A 12,905-nucleotide genomic window follows, 5' to 3' on the forward strand; every position below is an offset into this window, starting at 1 on the left:
CCCTCAACCAATCATCTTGCAGTATGCAAATGGATTGCTCGTGTTGTTTGTCACAAGAGGGCGTCGAGTTATGCGCTCAAGAAATTAGCCAATCAGGGACCGGTATGCTAATTGATTGTTGCAAACCAGATGTCGATTCAGAAAATCACTGTCTCCGACCTGAATCTTTAATAAACAGTCCACTTATTCAAACCAATTTCTTCAATACTAAATCAATTACTAAATCCAATATGACAACACCAACAATCAATAACCAAACTCATTCTGACTCAAACACTAACATCACGCAACCGGACTCTATGACCAGACTACAATCAACTACTGAGCAGGCAGGGTTACAGACTTTTGTGGAAACTTTTCCAGTCAGCTCTCCCAACTTTCGTCGCCCAAGTCCGAGGCCGAACATACGATCCCGCCAACTTACCCACTTGTCCAGATTGGACCAGATTCGACAACATAACAGGACACGGGAACGGGCCGCTAAAACCCGCTTCGTCGCTACAAGAACTGCTACTAGAAAGGACGGCCATTCACAATTACTAGAGGCAATGAGGCGTTTTCGCCTGTCAAAACCAGAAGGAAAGAACATGGCCGCGAAGATCGGTGTATTAGCGGTGAATGGGGGCAAACCTCTCCTCTCCTCAACCAAAAAGGAAATTGTGGACCTCCCTGGACTTTTTGATGCCGACCTGTTGGCAGAACTAACAGCGGAGGATCGCTTTCTAGGCCCCATGAAGCGATCCATTGTAAATAAGGACGTTACCTCCTTCAATAAGCTCGGAGCATATATGACCCAGTTTTGTTCTACAGCAGCGGTGGTCAATAACTGTGTAGTCATTGACAATAAACTGGCCATTCCTGAATTTCTCCGACAAGCTGTGCTCACTCGCCTTCACAGATCACACCAGGGACAAGAGGCCATGATGACTGCCTCCGAATACATCTGGTGGCCGTTTATGAACCGGCAAATCATCGAGACGTGTGAGAAGTGTCGTGAATGTACCCCGTTCGGTAAGAATCTTAAGCCTGCGTCAACTTTTAATAGTGCGAAACCTCTGCCTGTACTATCTGGACCTAATCAGGAGTTACAATTAGATTTTGCTGGTCCGATACTTGATGAAAAGGGGTCTAAGATCTTTCTTTTAGTAGCGATTGATCGGTTCTCTAAGTTTCCTTCAGTTCTAATTTCTAAAACCACTGGGGCTATGAAGTTAACTAAATTCCTTGATTCCTATATTCGCATTCACGGACTCCCTCGTTCTATCAGAACAGATCATGGCTCAGGCTTTAAGAATAATTTGGTTCAAGAATTCTGCTCTAATAGAGGTATTAAACATATCCTCTCTCCGGTCAGAGATCATCGTGGCAGTGGGTTGGTCGAATGATCTATTCAGACAATCAAGAGAAAACTGGGCGTGGCTAAACTCGATCCTAAATTCAAAAATCTTAAGGAGAAGATTCATCAAATACTTGAATATATTCGCAAGAGTAATCTTTCTGTGCTTAAGAAATCGCCTTTTGAGTTGCATTTTGGTCGTAAACTTAATACTGTATGATCTCAGGCAAGTAATAATGTTGTTCAATCTGATAATTCAGCCCAAGGATTGGAGCGCAACCTCCTTACACCAGACCAGATCGCCATTAACGATTACAGTCGAGACAGAGCAAAAGTCGTTCCTCGCGGCAGTTCCAGCCCAACTATTCCAACTCGCTTCAAGCCCTTGTTTTCATTGGACGGAAATGTGGCGGACAGTGAACCCTACAAGGCACTCGCGGATCTTGCTCGGGCGGCAAATAGATGGTTGCAGTTCAGGCGGAATCTTCCCTCAGATACAGGGAAATTGGTACTTAAGGAGCTCACAACCCGGCATTCGGACCTCGCCCATTCTCTCAAATCTGGCCTAAACAGCAATACTCTTCGTTTCTCAGTAATTGCCTCACCTCCAAGGACGCAAGTCAAATCCAGGCGTGCACCAATTGCGCAACCTACTCGCCTCTCGAGAACAAGTAAATTAGAAAACCTTCTACTGTCTGATCCTGGTCGAGTTAAAGTCTTTAGAAAAATTATTGATCGCCAATCGGGGAAACCTCTGTATAAGTTAACCCAGTTTGAGATTGTTCGTGTTACGGATCATACTTATATTACTGACAAGGGAAAATCTACAGGAAAAATCATGTCTGTCTCAAACCTAATTATCGATCTGCCATTTTAATTGCCCCGAATACTATAGGTGATCGCGCCCAAGATACAAGCTCAACTTCTCGAGGAGCGGCTAAACGACCTGTCACGCGGTCGCAGCCTGTGTTACTGGAACAAGGCCCAAGCAACCCCTCTCTAACTACTCCGATGGTGGATCTCACTGTTGACTCTTCCAGTGGCTCGCGATTTGGTTAATACAGGAAAACGCCAGAGCTTTCAGTGTGACTCGCCTCCGGTTCGTTTTGCTCGTCAGTCTGCCTCGAAGTCGACGCCCCATTCCTCCACTCATGCTACTCACTCGCGCAATGTGGATTCTACTCAACAACCAGTCGGGTCGTTAATTTCGCCTCAACCGGGGCCACTACATCGTGCTGTTTCGTCCTCGTATACTCGTCCTATGGAGCCTCCTGAAGCTAGCACATCTATTCCCGATATCACAGTTTCGTCGCCGGAAAAAGAAGTATCTAAGGATTCAAATCACCCTCCTCATTCAGCGTCATCAGATCTACATTCCTCCTACCCTTCACTTTTACTACCCGCTCAACCAGTGGTTGACGATGCAGAGTCGGTTAGGACGTCTCACCGTACCAAAAAGCCAACTCAGGTTTTCGGCGATCCGTTGCGACATTCGGTAAAATTTGTAGAAGAGGATCAAATATTGCCCTCTACGACGACATTGGCTTCACTTTTTATACCAGTCACGGAGGAACAGATAATGCCCTCAAATACGCAAACTGTGTCCATATCTTCCCCACGGAGACAACTTATTCGCGATCGTTTTCCGCCTCAATCTTCCACTCAGACGTCGTCTTCAGTCACTCATAGAAAGGAAACCACGGGCACGAATTGACCTTATTTGCTAAGAAAGAAAGTGAAATATGGAAAAGATAAAACTCTTAAAACTTGCCCAATCGTTCAAACTTCGCCAAAACTTTTTTCACCTTATCATTGTGCTGTACTGTACGCATTTGTGTGGGATAGGGGGGCTATCGATTCATTTGCTCGTCTCAGTGCAGTTTATTTAATCTCAATTTTGAAGCTTTTTCAATTTTGAAGTTATTTGTTCCTCGTAAGTTATTTGTATGTCGTGAGGCGACCTTCGGTACCTCGTAAGTTATTTGTTCTTTTGCAGTCATACTGCAAAAGACAATAATTATATTAACCAAGGTCACTGTTAACCTCTTTAGTCAATACCACGCTGGCGTGTTTTTTCATTCATATATCCGTTATCACTACTGTTTGTAAGTAAATCTGATCATACATATTCTCATGATCTATCGGGATAAAATTCCTAAACCAAGTATATATCAGAAACCAAGCATCAAATTAACTCAAATTAACAAAGCATCTAACCAGAAAACAATTTTTTTATTGTTTATCTACCAAGTTTTCATTCTAAACTCCTGCGAATCTCACATGGTCTAAAGCTGTGCTAAGAAGTGCGCGCTTTTTTCTAAGAAATCGAAAAGATTGCATTATTGATAGATGTAATAAGAAAAAATTGTGAGTTCAACCTATCTATTGAATATTTTTTGTCGATAAAACTTTCTTGAGTCGGTTTTAATGTTGCTCAATACTCTTTTTTAGTACTGTGCTTGGCTGGCTTAGAATTATGGTGTTGGTTAAATAGATTTGTTGTAATATTTTTGCTTGAAGTCTGGTCTGTAACTGTATGTAAACTGTTATGTATGCAATTGTTGTTGCTTCGTTACAGTGTTGTCTGAAATTGTTTGCGATTCATAGATGACTTGAAAGTTTTGATAGAAATAGTCAATGTCAAACCATGCAAAGTACTTTTTAAGAAATATTTTTTATGTACTACATGAATTGTTTGAACTGATCGCCCTCGAGGAGAATTTTTCACAATGTTCATTTATGAACTATCAGAAATTATGAGATCGATTATGCCGCATGTGATACTGTAACCTGATCTTTGGCTATAATGAGGTCGTGTACTTTTAGGTTATATTAGTTTTTTTTGATATTCGATTTTAAATATTGATCCAGAGAGTTTTGAGATCTATTGCGCTTTGTTTTTTCTTTATTTGACTGCTAACCTACTCATTTTTGTATCTGCCTACAATTTTTTAACATTTTTTTCTTATACTTCATGTATTTCTGACATAAATGTTTCTGAGTTCAATCGTTATTTCAACTATATTGTGTTTCCTCTTTCGTCTTTTTTGTTCAGTTTTGTTCACAATGGGTTTTTTGTGTCCAGGCAATTTTTGTACTAGAAATCGAATTAAAATACATTTAGAAAGTATCAACATGTTTTAGTTGACAATCATGTCTTGTGTCCAAGTTGTTTTTCTGACCTTAGTTTTAGAAAGATTAAAGAGAAGCAAACTTTTCCGATTAATTTCTTTTTGATTCCTAAATTTCTAGACATAAACATTGCCAGGTTTTTGGCCTTTTTTTCTGATTTCTAGATGAGAACAGGTTGCTGGTTTATTGAGTTCGTTCATTCCAAGGATTTTTGAAATAAATCTTTCATTGCTCAGACGCTTGTTTTAGCTTCAAAAACAAATCAATAATCCTTTGAAAAAGTGATCTAACAACAAAGAAAAGACTGATACATGTAAGCAAAAGCCAAACTGGATTTACAAAAACCAGTACACGCCTACCATTTTTTCACAGAAGCTTTTAGCATTACGTACTTTAAATAATTCTTAAGCTCTATACGTTTGTATATTTGAAGCATAAAAAATGCTTCTGAAAATAGTTCATCTGTCATTGAAAGAGATATCAATCTCAAACATATCAAACAACACTAACTTCGAACCATATCCGAAAATGGTAAACCAAAATCGAAGGAATCAAAAACACATACTTTCTTGACAGTTTTATTTTGAACAATTTTTAGTTTCCCAAATTTCCCAAATTTCCCAAATTTCAATCTATAATGTCAGGAAAAATTAGTAACGTTGCGTTTATCATTTGTACCTTATACAGTGTTGTCTGCAATCGTCGCTGCTTTGTTACAGTGGTGTCTGAAATGTTCGCAATAGTTGGACAGTTTGTAAATTATTATAGATAAAGTCAATCCTTTATCATTCAAAGTAACTTTTTGTAAATAATTGCAAAAATAGAGTTTTCTAGTCTTGAGGAGAGAAAACGTAGTTTGTGAAACATTCGTTTGTAATTCATCAGGAAAAACTGTGTGATTGCTCCGTGTGTGACAAGGTAATCTGAAATGACTATTTTGATCTTCCGTGTAATCTTTCGCGATATTCTTCAAATTATTGATCAATAGATTTTGTGATTTACAGCTTTTTGCTTTTTTTCTTCATCTGACTACTTTGTTACCCTTTTTTTCTGAGAACGAGTTGTGTTTTCTGATTTAATTCTGACATAACTGTTTCTAAGTATTGTTCAGTGTTTTATTTTTTTTGTCCACGATCTGTCTGTTATTTTTTGTTATGTCTAGGTAAACCCAAGATACTAATAGAAAAAAAATAGAAATAAAATCAGAAGTGATTGACCTGTTAAATTTAGGTCAAGTGGTGTCTTCAGTTTTTTTGTTACTTGATATTTGATATTCAAAGAAACTGTAATAAAATTGTAATATTATAAGAAGCTGTGGTCTCTTCAGTCATTTTGTTATAGTTGCATTTAAAATTTTGTCTATTATGTCAAGAGAAATTGGTAATTATGAGTTTATCATCTGTACCTTATACTGTTTTGTATCCTTACAGAGTTATTCGCACTAAATTGACAAGTTGTAAATTATGATAGATACAGTCATTGCCGCATCATTCGAAGTAATTTTGGCGAAGAAAGCTGATTGCAAAAAATTTAATATCTCTGTCTTGAGGAGCGAAAAACATTTTTGTGAAGTACTCGTTTGTGGACCATCAGGAAAATTAGAGTGATTACTCCACTCCGTATGTGACGTTGTAATTTGAGCTTTGGCTACTTTGATTTCATGTGCTGTTATGTTATCACGTAATCTTTCTCGATATTCGACTTCAAATTATTGATCTACAGCTGCTTGTGATCTAAAAAATTTTTTCTTAAATTGACTGCTAATTTGACTTACTCTTTTTTCTGAGAACGGTTCTTAAGTTTTCTTCTAATCCGCCATTTAGTTTTGACATAACTGTTTCTGATCCTGGTCGTTATGGTAACCTTTGTCGAGTTTTATGGTTTAGTGTATTTTTTTCACGATGTGTATAATGTTTAAATTTGACTAAAACCAGAATAAAAATCGACTGACATTTCAAAACAACTGGAAGTAATTGACATGTTTTAATTGAAAAATTGATTTGTCTCAACTTGCTTTTCTGACCTTAGTTTCAAAAAGACGAAAGAAAAGCATATATTTTCAACTTAGTCCTGAAACATAAAACCTTATTAAATTTGACTTTCAACCTAAATCTCCAGATAACTGAAGTTAGGTTTAAAACAAATTTACCAATTTTTGAAACTTTCAGTCTAAAAATTTCAAAACAAAAATTATCTCTTTCAATGTTTCTTTCAGCGCTCGAAATTAAACCAAGAGGACAAGAGGACTATAAAGAGGACACCCAGACGTGTAAGCAAAACCAAAACTGTATTTACAAAAGTACAGTATACTCGTCTATTTTCAATTTTTCGCGAAATATTTAAACTTTATATAATTAAGCTCAGCTCAAATTAAAAATTCTTTCGTTCTAAAACATCTCAAACACCGCTTACTTGAAATTTTTTCTTTTAAAATGTGTAAACTACATACCGAAAGTTTCGGTTTGAATCAATATAAAAAAATGGTAAAGATTTCTGTTCATCATTTCTTTGTTTGATATCATCATCCAGGACTTACAAAATAAAATCCGACAAATTATTTTTGTTTATTGAATTGAACTATTTGTAATTACAATAAAAATATTTTAATTACTCTGCTAAAATAATTCATTTTACCCCGACCTCTAATTTAAATTTTACGGTGCAGATATAGAAAAAATGGGAAGAAAATAAAAAAGATGTCTCATATCTCGTCCGGAAGTAATCATTTCAACTAAAAACTAATTTTAAACCCCCGAGGAAAAATATGTAAGTTTTTCTCTCATATGATCTGTTTTTGCAAAAAATTCAGTGTTTATAAAAAAACCTTCTTACAGCCAAGTCATCGCCTTCATACAGCCAAGTCATAGTTCCTTCAGCCAAGCCATTAGTATTTGCACCATTTGCATGGCAAATTTTTAAAAAAAAAATGGCAAAAATTGGAAAAACTCGTCATTTTTTTCCTGCAGACAAAACAATGTTACCTATTTCTACAAGAAAACTCGTACAGCTCATTGAGCTCTAGCTTCCAGAAAAATGGTTAAATGCTCACAATCTAAGCAAAATGATCACAATCTACCAAGCTAATAGAGTTTTACCAAATGGTGTCGATCTCAATACTAATAATCATAAATTTTTACAGATTATAAGTTTTTTTGTAATATTTCACTTAGTGAATAACTTTCTTTTCACAACTAATAAACCAAAATTTAGTGTTTCAAAACTACCAAACTGTTTCACAGTGTTAGATTTTAGTTTTTAAACAAGTTCTAGTTCGACTGATTAATTGTAAACTATAACTGGTTTCAATTTCTGTTTAAGTTCTAGCTCGACACATCAAAAAAAAATTTCAATTTGAAAAAATGCAAGTTCTACTGATTGATAGAAAAAGTTAACATTCGCAAAAAGTATAAAAAGTTAACAGCAAACTAACAGCAAATGGGCATTTCCATGGAATGCAATAAATAAAAACACCGTCAAGGACAGTTGACATATAAACAGCGAAACATTTTTTTTGAATTAGAGCAAGCCCGTGGTTAAGTCTACCTGAGCAGAAATATTTTAAGAGTGATTCACATACCACCGCGCGCACCAATTGACTGGCCTGCATTCGCTAGAAATTTCTCAGTGTTTATCATACGATTTTTATTATTCTATGAAAATGGTATGATGAGGATTTTTTCCATAAACAAATTTTTTGTTAGAAAAACTCTTCAAAAAAGCTTTTGGTAAGTTCAAATGAGCGTAAATTGCTTTTTTCATTATTTAACAAAAAAATTATCATACGATTTCCATTTTATGAAAATGGTATGAAAAAAAACATTTTTTTTCATAGTTAAAATTTCGTTGCTCACCAAAAATGTTATTTTTTGAGTAAAAAACTTTTATCAAATGACTTCCATTCATCTCAAAGCCCTATATCTCAAAGCAAAACTACATATCTTGAAAAAAATTTGCGCTGGTTTTATTGTGCATAGTCTTATATTCACTCTGATTTTCATATCCTAGTTTATTTTTATTGTTGAAAAATAAGGAATCCTTTTTTGCTTCATTTTATGCCTTTGTTTCTCAAAAACAGAATTCGTAACGTTGTACCCATCAGAAACTATTCTACGATGTAGCCAAATTTACTCTTCACGTTTCACAAAAGGGGCGATGTTCTTAGAGATCCAGAAAATATAAAACCGATATGAAATATTGAATATTAAATGCGTCATTAATAACTCGGGTTGACAAAAATTGCTTATCATACTTTTTCATACAATTTCATAGAAAAGTAGGTGTATGAAGTTAGCAAAATAAGCATTTTGTCCATAGTATGAAATTTTATAACAAGCATTTTTCCACACTCTGGAAATAAAACTTGATCTTTTCAACATTTTCCCCCGAAATTGTATGAAAAAGGATGATAAGCGTTTTTCGATACAATTAAATTGAATGATAAGACTTTTTTCCAAGCTATGAAATTGTATTATAATCATTATAATTATTTTCCATACTTTGAAACTGTATGACAAGCATTTTTTCCATAAACGAAAATACACAAAAAATTTTTTTTCTTAAATTGTTTGTTTCAGAAACACTAACAGAAACACTATCCAAGGATTATTTGTCATAAGAAATAAAAGAGTGTAACTGGCAGTAATCACGCAGATATTCTGCATTTGATGATTTTAGACTTGAAATTTAATTTCAATCTTTTCACATGAAATTATATGCCAACATTGCGAGGTCAACTGTGCATTTTGTGCATTGTAAGCGGATTCCGCAACAAGGACGCTCCTTTTGATCTTTTTTGGTTATTTCATTTACTTTGATCGTTCCGACAATATTTTAACATGTTTAAAGACTTGTCTCTGGAATCCAGGAACAAGCAGACAGAAAATTGTGCGCCTATCCCATGATGAATGATGTAACTTTTTTGTATATGCCTAGATATTTTTCAGTTTGAAACTTTTGGTCGTTGAGAAAAAAGGCCTGTTTTTATCTTAGCAAATGAAACAAAAATAATAATCAAGTTTACAGAAAAAAAAACACTTCATTGTCACAAAAAGTCAAATTTTGCATGCAACATTTTTTTTGTATAACTTATTTTTGAGAATAACAGCACAGCAAGTTTGCAAGCAAAAAAGGAAATTTAAAAACGTTTACCTCAAATTTGTGTTTTTGTTTATGAAAAAATGCATAGCATACAATTTTCATATATGAAAACTATACGATAAGCATTTCTTCCGACCGAAATTATAATTATGTTTTTGATTGTCAAAATGCCCTATATCTTAGAGATAGTTATTTAAATCTATCTAAAGTTACCCAGACACGTTTTTTGGTAATTTTTGAAGTTTTTAATTTTTCTATGACAAAATCATATATGAAAATTGTATGATAAGCGTTTTTTTATCTATTTTTTCATTGTTTTTTTAATGACCAGAAAGCCTCACAAATAGCAAATAGACCAAAAATGTTCATAAGAAACAAAATTTTAAATTTTGTTGAATTTTTGTATGACAAACATTTTTTCCATAGACTTCATATATGAAACTGTATGAAAGCATTTTTTTTTCTATGAACGTCAATCCGTAGAGTAGATCAAATCGATGATAAACCAAATTTAAAATGATTTTTCATCCGATATGCTAAGCAAACGTATTCAGAACAAATATTCTTGACACTGAAACCAAGTTTATACAAAACTCCGATAGCAGAATCATCACTATCAAAAATATAGATGTATCGCATATTTTTGTTTGAGAAGTCTCAAGTTTTCGCAAAATGTCTATTTTAAGCTTTTCTTCTTTTTAGAATTTTTGAAACGACGTAAATCAGTGATTTGGAAAATGAATTGAAATACTTCAAAACCTGAAACATTTTTATAAGGCTAAAAAAAACAATTTTGAGCTTTAAAGTGAAACATTTCTTATAAAGGTGTAATCTTTGAGTTGAAACTGTAAAGGTTATTTTTTCTCAATTGCCTGGTAGTTTTAAAAAAGCTCACAGGACATCTCGAGTGAATTTTTTATATGCTTTGCATAATTCTGGAAGTATTTTGACGAAAAGATAAGACTCCAAGCCACTCGGATGAAGGTCTAACAGTGGGTCGTCAGCCGGAGGAAACCTTCAGGTTCGTCTCAAGTTTGTTCCTTAGATTCTATTATGAGAATGAATTCTAAAATTATCATCTAGTCTTTTAAAAAAGTGATAAATTGCCAGCTTCTTAGACGAAAATTGGTGGTGTACCTGTCTATCCATCTTCCTCGGAAATTTGACAAACTCGCCGACCAAAGAGTCCTACGCTTTGCAAATTTAGATAAACTTGATCAAAAATTTTTTATGGGAACCTTCGGGGCATATGTACTCTAAAAAATTTGAAGACTTTCCATGCTTATTCTGACCAGGGGCGGATTTATGGGGGAAGGTGGGTGGGTGGGGGTGGGGGGGGGGGGTTATCGGACGTTTTTTTCCTCAGAGATTCGAGCCCCTGCTGACCCAAACCGTCCCCCCTTTGGTACTTTTTACCTTTTAGAAATCCATTTTTGGCCGACTGACCCTAAAATTTTTCTGAAGGCGCCTTTGGCGCCAATATATAATAATTTTAAGGGGGAGCGCGCGCCAAAAAAAACGCCGTTTTTTTGTCAAAAATTTTCAAAAAGAACCCAAAAACCAAAGGTGTCTTAGCGCTAAAACCAAAGGTATGTTGGAAGAATTTAATATTAAAATGATAAATCAAAAAGAAACAAGGGGGGACCGTTTGAGTGGCAGGGTGTCACTAATTAATAGCTTTGAGCATGCCAGTTTCCCTTTTGAACTCCCTTCCTTGTGTACTCGCCAGAAGAAAAAATAGCCATGCAAATTTTTTCTCACAGAAAACGCAAATCTTGCAAAACTTTGGGATTTGCAAACAAAGTTAAGTGGACGGAAAAACAAAAATGAGAGCCAGTTATTTCAAAAAGGAAAGTTGCTTCCATTTTCCTTTTTTCGCTCGAATAAAATATGCAAAAATATCAAGAGAACAGTTGAAGTTTCGCCAATAACTTTGCAAAAATGAACAATCTGACGAAACCTGGGATGTTCTTACTAAAGTTGCTTTAACAAAAATCCTAAAAGTGGTATTTATGTGTATCAGGGATAATGAACAAAAGATGAATTGGCCTTGCTAAGTCTTTAAGCAAAGTTATTAAGATTTACGATTTGGAGCAAACTCCAGACATCAGACTGAGGTAACTGTCACTATGGCTCATGGTTGAATCAGTCAGATATCATCAATGTATAAGTCAGAAGTAGTCTCTCAAACCAATTGTAGAATCCAAATCGCAGAATTTTGAGACCAGAAGATTTCCTATCAAATTTGCATCTCTATTACCCTGTGTAAGGGCAAGGCGCTATAAAGAAAACTTATTCAGCCCATAGTTAAGACTAATTATACTTTTGAGCGAATTTTAAGTTTAATTGAAACAATAATCGGCCAGCCATCTAGATATTTTTAGCTATCAAAATAAATTACCTAGCAACCAATCACTTTTGGCAGCTATGAATGACTAATTCAACAGTCGAACATCGGAAAAAATGTTCATAAAAACCACTCTAACCTTTTTTGTATTAGGTGTAGATAGCCCATTTTGAACAAAACTTCCTATCACATAATTTTTTAAAATATAAAAAAATTTATCCAACCTTTACATTTAGAAACTTATCTGAAACAAGTATGATACGCTTTTTCCGTATGCGAAAGTTTTAAGATAAAAGTTCCTTATCCATGTAATTTCTTGGCCATCAGATTTCCATAAATAAAAATTGAAAGAATACTTTAAATTACGCTTTAGAATTTGGTCCAATTTTTGAAACCAATTTGGTCCAATTTTTGAAACCATACAAGAAAACCCCCAACTTAAGTGGCAAAAGTCATAAAATCATGTTTGCCGTGAAAACTGATGTAATCCTTTTCACAAAAAAAGGAATCATGTTTGTAGAAGGCTAGAAAACTTCTACCTTGAAAAACTGAGAGATCAATAATGGTGGCATATTTTTTCACAGATTTTAGAGCTGAACTAATAAAAACATTTTATAACAAAAACCTTCACTATACCTATAAACAAAGCTATAGCACACAGCCTGGACACATCTATATGCAAAAAAAAAAATCTTGCCTAAAAGAATTTTTTCCAGTGAAGCATTTACTTGAGCCCAGAAGTTATTTTGCTATAAAACAAAGCAAAATACTTCTATCATAATTTCATCCAAAATAAAACTCCATATTGTCGATAAGCCAAATTTATAATTTAAAAGTCTTCAAAAACTTTTTTGTATTTGGGTTGAAATTCTATGTATAATCAATCTTCTTTACGCTCTATGTGAAATTGAAGGACATCAACTTTTCTGCGGAAATAAAAACCCGGGAGCCAACGAACAGCTTGCGATATCCAACAAAATTGATGAAAAACTC

The 12,905-nt window shown here is 34.7% G+C and overlaps 2 protein-coding genes across 2 annotated transcripts in view; one reads left to right on the top strand and one right to left on the bottom strand.

Moving 5' to 3' along the window:
• Positions 1-12,905, bottom strand: part of LOC134840603 (uncharacterized) — a 476,174-nt gene that overhangs the window by 245,001 nt on the left and 218,268 nt on the right. The window lies entirely within an intron of this gene.
• LOC134840604 (large ribosomal subunit protein bL19m-like) overlaps positions 6,553-12,905 on the top strand; it is a 250,826-nt gene continuing 244,473 nt past the window's right edge. Inside the window, exon 1 of the mRNA XM_063856531.1 lies at positions 6,553-6,562. The gene's annotated coding sequence lies outside the window, so the exon portion shown is untranslated. The remainder of the gene's footprint in view (positions 6,563-12,905) is intronic.

The sequence above is a fragment of the Symsagittifera roscoffensis genome, chromosome 2 (assembly GCF_963678635.1).
Source record: "Symsagittifera roscoffensis chromosome 2, txSymRosc1.1, whole genome shotgun sequence".
In the NCBI taxonomy this organism is placed as follows: domain Eukaryota; kingdom Metazoa; phylum Xenacoelomorpha; order Acoela; family Convolutidae; genus Symsagittifera; species Symsagittifera roscoffensis.